Source organism: Camarhynchus parvulus, unplaced genomic scaffold (assembly GCF_901933205.1).
Source record: "Camarhynchus parvulus unplaced genomic scaffold, STF_HiC, whole genome shotgun sequence".
Lineage (NCBI taxonomy): Eukaryota > Metazoa > Chordata > Aves > Passeriformes > Thraupidae > Camarhynchus > Camarhynchus parvulus.
In genome coordinates, this window is record NW_022147722.1 from 1,212 (window position 1) to 9,476 (window position 8,265).

Consider the following 8,265-nt stretch of genomic DNA (forward strand, 5'->3'; position numbering starts at 1 on the left):
GCCTGGCCTGGCCTGGCCTGGCCTGGCCTGGCCTGGCCTGGCCTGGCCTGGCCTGGCCTGGCCTGGCCTGGCCTGGCCTGGCCTGGCCTGGCCTGGCCTGGCCTGGCCTGGCCTGGCCTGGCCTGGCCTGGCCTGGCCCTGGCCTGGCCTGGCCTGGCCTGGCCTGGCCTGGCCTGGCCTGGCCTGGCCTGGCCTGGCCCTGGCCTGGCCTGGCCTGGCCTGGCCTGGCCTGGCCTGGCCTGGCCTGGCCTGGCCTGGCCTGGCCTGGCCTGGCCTGGCCTGGCCTGGCCTGGCCTGGCCTGGCCTGGCCTGGCCTGGCCTGGCCTGGCCTGGCCCTGGCCTGGCCTGGCCTGGCCCTGGCCTGGCCTGGCCTGGCCTGGCCTGGCCTGGCCTGGCCTGGCCTGGCCTGGCCTGGCCTGGCCTGGCCTGGCTGGCCTGGCCTGGCCCTGGCCTGGCCTGGCCTGGCCTGGCCTGGCCTGGCCTGGCCTGGCCTGGCCTGGCCTGGGCCTGGCCTGGCCTGGCCTGGCCTGGCCTGGCCTGGCCTGGCCTGGCCTGGCCTGGCCTGGCCTGGCCTGGCCTGGCCTGGCCTGGCCTGGCCTGGCCTGGCCTGGCCTGGCCTGGCCTGGCCTGGCCTGGCCTGGCCTGGCCTGGCCTGGCCTGGCCTGGCCTGGCCTGGCCTGGCCTGGCCTGGCCTGGCCTGGCCTGGCCTGGCCTGGCCTGGCCTGGCCTGGCCTGGCCTGGCCTGGCCTGGCCTGGCCTGGCCTGGCCTGGCCTGGCCTGGCCTGGCCTGGGCCTGGCCTGGCCTGGCCTGGCCTGGCCTGGCCTGGCCTGGCCTGGGCCTGGCCTGGCCTGGCCTGGCCTGGCCTGGCCTGGCCTGGCCTGGCCTGGCCTGGCCTGGCCTGGCCTGGCCTGGCCTGGCCTGGCCTGGCCTGGCCTGGCCTGGCCTGGCCTGGCCTGGCCTGGCCTGGCCTGGCCTGGCCTGGCCTGGCCTGGCCTGGCCTGGGGCCTGGCCTGGCCTGGCCTGGCCTGGCCTGGCCTGGCCTGGCCTGGCCTGGCCTGGCCTGGCCTGGCCTGGCCTGGCCTGGCCTGGCCTGGCCTGGCCTGGCCTGGCCCTGGCCTGGCCTGGCCCTGCCTGGCCTGGCCTGGCCTGGCCTGGCCTGGCCTGGCCCTGGCCTGGCCTGGCCTGGCCTGGCCTGGCCTGGCCTGGCCTGGCCTGGCCTGGCCTGGCCTGGCCTGGCCTGGCCTGGCCTGGCCTGGCCTGGCCTGGCCTGGCCTGGCCTGGCCTGGCCTGGCCTGGCCTGGCCTGGCCTGGCCTGGCCTGGCCTGGCCTGGCCTGGCCTGGCCTGGCCTGGCCTGGCCTGGCCTGGCCTGGCCTGGCCTGGCCTGGCCTGGCCTGGCCTGGCCTGGCCTGGCCTGGCCTGGCCTGGCCTGGCCTGGCCTGGCCTGGCCTGGCCTGGCCTGGCCTGGCCTGGCCTGGCCTGGCCTGGCCTGGCCTGGCCTGGCCTGGCCTGGCCTGGCCTGGCCTGGCCTGGCCTGGCCTGGCCTGGCCTGGCCTGGCCTGGCCTGGCCTGGCCTGGCCTGGCCTGGCCTGGCCTGGCCTGGCCTGGGGCCTGGCCTGGCCTGGCCTGGCCTGGCCTGGCCTGGCCTGGCCTGGCCTGGCCTGGCCTGGCCTGGCCTGGCCTGGCCTGGCCTGGGGGGGGGGTGGGCCTGGCCTGGCCTGGCCTGGCCTGGCCTGGCCTGGCCTGGGCCTGGGGGGCCTGGCCTGGCCTGGCCTGGGGGGTGGGGTTGGGCCTGGCCTGGATTCGGGGTGATTGACACCACCTGGGATCCCTATACTGTATATATAGTAAAAAGAATAAAAACTATATGTCTGGTGCAGCAGTAGAAAATTTCAGGCTCCCGGGGAGTAAATAGTTTGTTTTTTTAAATTTTTATTTTTTTGTTTTACTCCCAGGGAGCCTGAAGTTTTTCTACTACTGCTTTTTTAAACTAAAGCTAGAAAGGAAAACAAAGTTAGAAGAAGAGAAAAGAGAGAGAAGCAGAGAGAGAAAAGGTAGAGAAGTAAAGATAGAGAAGTAGAGGAAAGAGAGAGAAGTAGAGAGAAAAAAGCGAGAGAAGAGAGAGAGAGAAGAGAGAGAGAGAAGAAAGAGAGAAGTAGAGAGAGAAGAGAGAGAGAAGTAGAGAGAGAAGAGAGAGAGAAGTAGAGAGAAAAAAAGAGAGAGAAGTGTGGAGAGAGAAGTGTGGAGAGAGATGTGTGGAGAGAGAAGTGTGGAGAGAGAGGTGTGGATAGAGAAGTGTGGAGAGAAGTACAGAGAGAGAAATACAGACAGAGAAGTACAGAGAGAAGAATAGAGGGAGAGAAGGAGAAACAGTGAAAAGAAGAGAGAGAGACAGAGAGAGACAGAGAAGACAGAGCAATAGAGAACAAAAGACAGAGAAACAGAAAAGAGGACAGAGAGAAAAGAAGACAGAGAGAGACAGAAGAAAAGACAGAGAGAAACAGAAAAGAGGATAGAGAGAAGACAGAGAGAAAAGAAAACAGAGAGAGAAAAGAAGACAGAAGAAAACAGAGAGAGACAGAAAAAAGAGAGAGAGAGAGAAAAGAAGACAGAGAAGACAGAGAGAAAAGAAAAGGAGGGTGGGCAAACTGAAGAAGGACAGGGGATAGAGGGAAAAGAAAGTGGCTAGGATTAGAGTTAAAGTGAAAACTTAGTCTTCCTTCTTCACTCTACCCCTAAGAGCAAAAAAGACAAACCGTGGAAAAGGAGAATGCAGAGAGAAAAAGAAGCGGGAAGAGTGAGGGTGAAAGTAAGTATAGACAAAAGAGAGGAAAATAAATACAGTCAGACAGAAATAGAGAAATGGACAAACAAAACAAAGGAAGCAGATGGAAACCGAGTTACAGAAGCAGAGACACAGTGTCAGAGTGAGAAACAGAAACAAAGGGTTAGAGACAGATGGAAATGAAGTTAGAAATAGAAAAGTAAAGTGAGGAGCAATAGGAAGAAATAGAGTGGAAAGACATGACAAAACCACACCAAAAAAAGACAAGAGCAGGGGTGGGGGTAGGGGAAGGGCAGGGGGTATCTTTATTAGGGGTGATTCATCTTTTATTTAATAAAAGTTTTTATTTACACTTCAGCAAAATACATGGAAACAGTGTATACAAATGCAAGTGCACATAGATACAATTCATAGACGCACTGGTAAAAGTTTACATACGGAGCAATACGGAGCAATACGGAGCAATACGGAGCAATACAACACAAAACACATATTAGCACAAGATGATAACCTTTTTCTATTTTCATTACACGTTGATTTATTGTTACAAGGAAACCCAAAACAACAAAAGCACACAGAAAACAACACTCATCTACCATGAACACCCCCTTCAGATTACACACAAACACACCATCACTCTCATCACAACTGCTAAATTGCACCCCGGCAATCGTTGCTCCTCAGGAACACAGTTCCCGGGAGCCTCCAAAAAATCCTCCTGCCTGACGAAAACCCCGGTCCCTGGGTGGTCCGCGTCCAAACTTTGGCGATGAACATCGCCTCGCAGACCGACCGGGACCGAGGAAAAAAAACCCAGCCGGGGGGGGAAAAAAAAACCCCGGCTGGGGATTTTTTATTCTAAATTTTAAAATTAGTTGAAAAACCTGAAAGGCAAAAGTCACGCACACAAGGTTAAATCCAGTCAGAATGTACTCACACGTGCAGAGACAAGCGGACACAGACAGACACAGTCATATGCTGTCACACACATTCACACATTCCTCCAACTTGCTTACACACTCACTGCAGCCCTTACTGGAGACACCGAAGAACATGCTTCATCACATCTTCTGCCTGCCGCTCCTTGACGTCAAGTGGTAGATTCTGGGGAAATCGGTAGCCTCGGGGACCTGTGAGACGACAGGAAGCAATCAATGAGTGGCTATCTGAAAGCTAGGACTTGTCCCCGCTCCAGACCAATAAATTTTCTACCCAAAATCCAATAGAAGACAGAGGAACAGTAAAATTTATATAACTGTTCTACCTAACTGTGACTACGTGCCAGGGCAGGGCAGCTCCGATCGTAAGTGGTAAGTACACACAATATAAGCCGACGCATAAAGTGCAAGTGTACATAGAGCGTAAGTACACACAATATAAGCCGGCGCACTTACATACAGAATAAGTACACACAATATAAGCCAACATAGGTACACACAGTGTAAGTACACACAATACAAACCAACATAGGTACACACAGTGTAAGTACACACAATATAAGCCAACATGGGTACACACAGTATAAGTACACACAATATAAGCCAACATGGGTACACACAGTATAAGTACATACAATATAAGCCAACATGGGTACACACAGTATAAGTACATACAATATAAGCCAACATAGGTACACACAATATAAGCCAGGACTTGAGATAACTCTGTGGAAGATTAATTGTTGAGCCCTATACCCTTTGAGAAGATGGAACCTATGGAACGCCTGCAGTCACGTGAGGAGGGTGTAAGATGCTCCTTCTAGAAGTCTGAGAGAATGGGAAAAAAAGGCACTACCGAAGCTGGTAGTGAGAAGGAAGATGGATGAGAACATCTTGTATAATCCTTCCTGTCTCAAAGAGTAAAAATGTAAAGATGCCGGAATAAGCTATATCCGGGAAGGAAAGTGAGTAAAATACTGCCTATATGGCACAAAATAGTGCCTGTAAAGCGTCAAGATGTAACAAAGACCTGTGACATGGAAGACAATGGACACCGACTACATAACACAGACACGGGTGACACAACATAGACATAGATGGCATAACACAGAGACAAGTGGCAACTGCCTAGCGCTTTCAACTTATGGACCCGAGATTCCTAGCGTAAGATGAGCCAGAGGCTGATGATGCCAAAGGAAAGAAAGCCCTATGACAATGGCATGTGATGATGAAATGTAACTCATTAAAAGAAGTTAGTGCCAAAGCAGTTAAGAGGATGGTTGAGGGGCTCAGTAAGCTTAGAGAAGGAAGCAGATTGCCGGGTGACCGTGGCTGTAGCTCCAGACCTGAAGTCGAGCTCCTCGGGGGAAAGATCCATGATGATGTCGAGTCAAAGAAGGCTGACGACGCAAAGTACAAGAGAATGTGGAGATGGGTCAGAACTGCCCTGCCCGGCAAAGGCTCTGGTGAGGCTGAGGAGAAACCCTCTCCCTTTACTTCCAGACAGCCTGTCCCACTACGGACCTCCCCGCTAAGCTGACATCAAATTGCCCCCTCTGATAGTAAAGGTTTTTCCCCTTCTCCCAACCACTGGCCCCGACACTTAGCTTTTGGAAGAGGAGCGGACAAAATCCACCCTCGGTCGGACGTGGACGTTGAGGTGTTCTCCCTGTGTGCTTCGGTGCTGCCGTTTCCAAGCTTTGGCTACGAGCCTCCTCGGGGTACCTAAGACAAAACAGAAAAAGTTACTATTGCGCTCAAAAAACAGTAATCCCGGGACTCCTCCACCACCACTGCCCGGCTCACCTCAAATCTTGATTTGACTCTGGAGGCTGCCCGGAAGATACCTGCAAAAAGAAAAGGTACACGCTTAGCATGATGCTGCATAATGCTCACCTATGAGTCAGCTTGCCTAAACACCAACTCACCTGCCCTCCTCTGTTCCTTGGCATGCCTAGGGCACCGACAGCACCTACAAAGAAACAAAGCAGAAAAGCATGCTGAGATACTGTGAAAACACAACCTCCCTAATCTGACAAGTATGCCACATCAATACCTTAAGCTTGCACTCACCTGGCACGCGCATGCTTGGCCAGGATAGATGGCAAGGGCACCACCTAAAAAAAAAAAAAAAACAAGAATAGATGCTTAGAGCTGCACCAGAAACTGAGACATCAGCAATAACAACTGCTTCTGTACACTACTCAATGCTCACCTTGCCCACTCGGCCTTGACAGCTGCTCTCTGCCTTCACTTCCTAAAAAAAGAAAGACAAAGAACAGTGCTGTAAAAGCTACCATTTATGCTTCCTCTGCAGAGACAAACAGTGACTGACCTGCTCAGGGGAATCCCCTCATCCAGGATGGGGTGCACTGCCCTGGATTTTATCCTTCGGCATCTGAGAGAAAGTTAGGATGAAAGTCAAAGGGCTGCAGGATAACTTAAGAGCTCCAGATATCCTGTGTCCATCTACAAACCCCATCTAGAGTCCAACTACACCCCACATTACAAACTTCAAGTCCCCGGGACTTCTCCTATTGCACCAGGCTGTGCGGCAGAGCAGAGCAGCTCCGGCACAGATATGTGCAAACACCCGTGACCCAGGACAGACAGGACGTGACAAACAAAGGACACGAGACATGGAGAGAAAAACACTTGGCAAGGAAAATGGCTACAGGGACTGAGAGAATGCAAAATGAGATGACTGAGCTGAGACCGATGGTGACCTGATGAGGCTCAGAGAACCCTGGAGGAAGAAGATGCTAACTGAATCATTTATTCCAAGATGGATGCAAAGATGGATGCCCGAGAATCCTACAGTCAGAAGCCTCTACCTGTCCTCACATCCTTTCAAGTCCTAGCCCGCCAGAATGGATCCTGGCGGGGCATAGCTGTCCGTACAGCTCAGAACAAGACCTGAAAAGACATCTGACTGGATGCTTCCAAAGAGAGAAGAGAGTCTGATGCCTGTCTGAGCTCCCAAGTCAAAAGTTCTAGAGCCTGGGTGCCAGGCCAAGGAATGCAGAGATCGCAGATGCTAAGAATGATGCCAAGGTTCCTGACAGGCCCCTCAGGGGGCTGAGGTAAAAGACATGAGATACACAAACAACACATAAGGCACAATAGACAAGTGACACCAGACACACCGGGACTGCTCTGCCCTGCGCACATCAGCGCTGTGATCACAAGTGAGACTTCGCTTTTATGGGGCCTAAGGGGCCACCTCATGAACACCCCCCACCTCCAAATGGACTCAAAAACCCCTCCCAGTAATTCCCAAACCAGCACCCTGCTCTAATCCCCTTTGTGGGCTGTAGCCCTCTACTTATCTCTCAGACATCTGGGGATGCCGGTCTCAGGTACGAAGAAAGGCCACCTCGTCAGCCGGGAAGGTCCTGCTGTCACTGGGCTCTGGTCTCTTAGACAGCTAGATTAAAGAAAACCAAACATCAGTGCCAGATCTTGGCAGCCCATCTTGGCCAAAACCCCACAAGTCTGTTACTCACCATGCTCCTAGGAATGCTCAGCTGCTGGGCTCACACGCTTCGAGACCAAGGACTTCGTCACAGGGGGTGCCTGGGTAAAGAGGAGATGAGGTGATTTCTCATGGCTGAAACCTGAGTGGACCCTCGCTCCTCCTCCCTACTTCCCCGACTCACCCCGACTCCTTGGCAGTTGCCAAAGGCCACCTGGATGGCACCTTTAAATAGAAAAGTTCAGGGCTTCACCACCAGGTCCTGTAATACATCCACGGGGCTCACGAGAGCAGGAAACTCGGCGCGTCGGCCGGTTGGTGACGGCGGCTTGGCATACTCCGAGTGGATTGCCTAAAGCAAACAAACGAGAATGGAAACTTAGAACTGCACCAGAAACTGAGAGCTGAGCAATAACAACTACTTCTCTCCACTGCTCACCTTGACTGCTGGTATCCAGATTTACTTCCTAGAAAGAAAGACAAAGAACAGTGCTGTAACAGAGTCACCATTTACACTTCTGCTGCAAAGACAAATGGTGCTCACCTGCTCGGGGGAAACCCCTCATCCGGGATGGGGCCCTCTGGCACAGATTTAATCCATCTGCATCTAAAAGAAAGTTAGGACAAGAGTCAAACCGTTGCAGGATAACTTAAGAGCTCCAGATATCCTGTGTCCATCTACACACCCCATCTAGAGACCAACTACACCCCACATTACAAACTTCAAGTCCCTGGGACTTCTCCTATTGCTGTACCAGGCTGTACGGCAGGGCAGAGCAGATCCGGCACAGATATGTGAAAACACCCGTGACCCAGGAAAGACAGGACGTCAAAAAACAAAGGACACGAGACATGGAGAGAAAAACACTTGGCAAGGAAAATGGCTACAGGGACTGAGAGAATGCAAAATGAGATGACTGAGCTGAGACCGATGGTGACCTGATGAGGGTTTGCAGAGTGATTCGAACCAAAGAAAAGAAAGTCGTCCAAAACTCCTTCTATTGCAATATTCATGTGAATGCAAAAGGCAGGAGAGTGGTAAGGTACTGTTTTCTATCAGTGAGCAAG

At 53.6% G+C, this 8,265-nt stretch overlaps 1 long non-coding RNA gene across 1 annotated transcript; it reads right to left on the minus strand.

The window, feature by feature from the left end:
- Positions 1-7,234: 7,234 nt before the first annotated feature.
- LOC115915864 lies at positions 7,235-7,792 on the minus strand. Its single transcript, XR_004061538.1, has 3 exons — positions 7,742-7,792; positions 7,637-7,664; positions 7,235-7,549 (listed from the first exon to the last, which is right to left on the minus strand). It is a non-coding gene; the product is annotated as an uncharacterized LOC115915864 (long non-coding RNA).
- Positions 7,793-8,265: the final 473 nt, after the last annotated feature.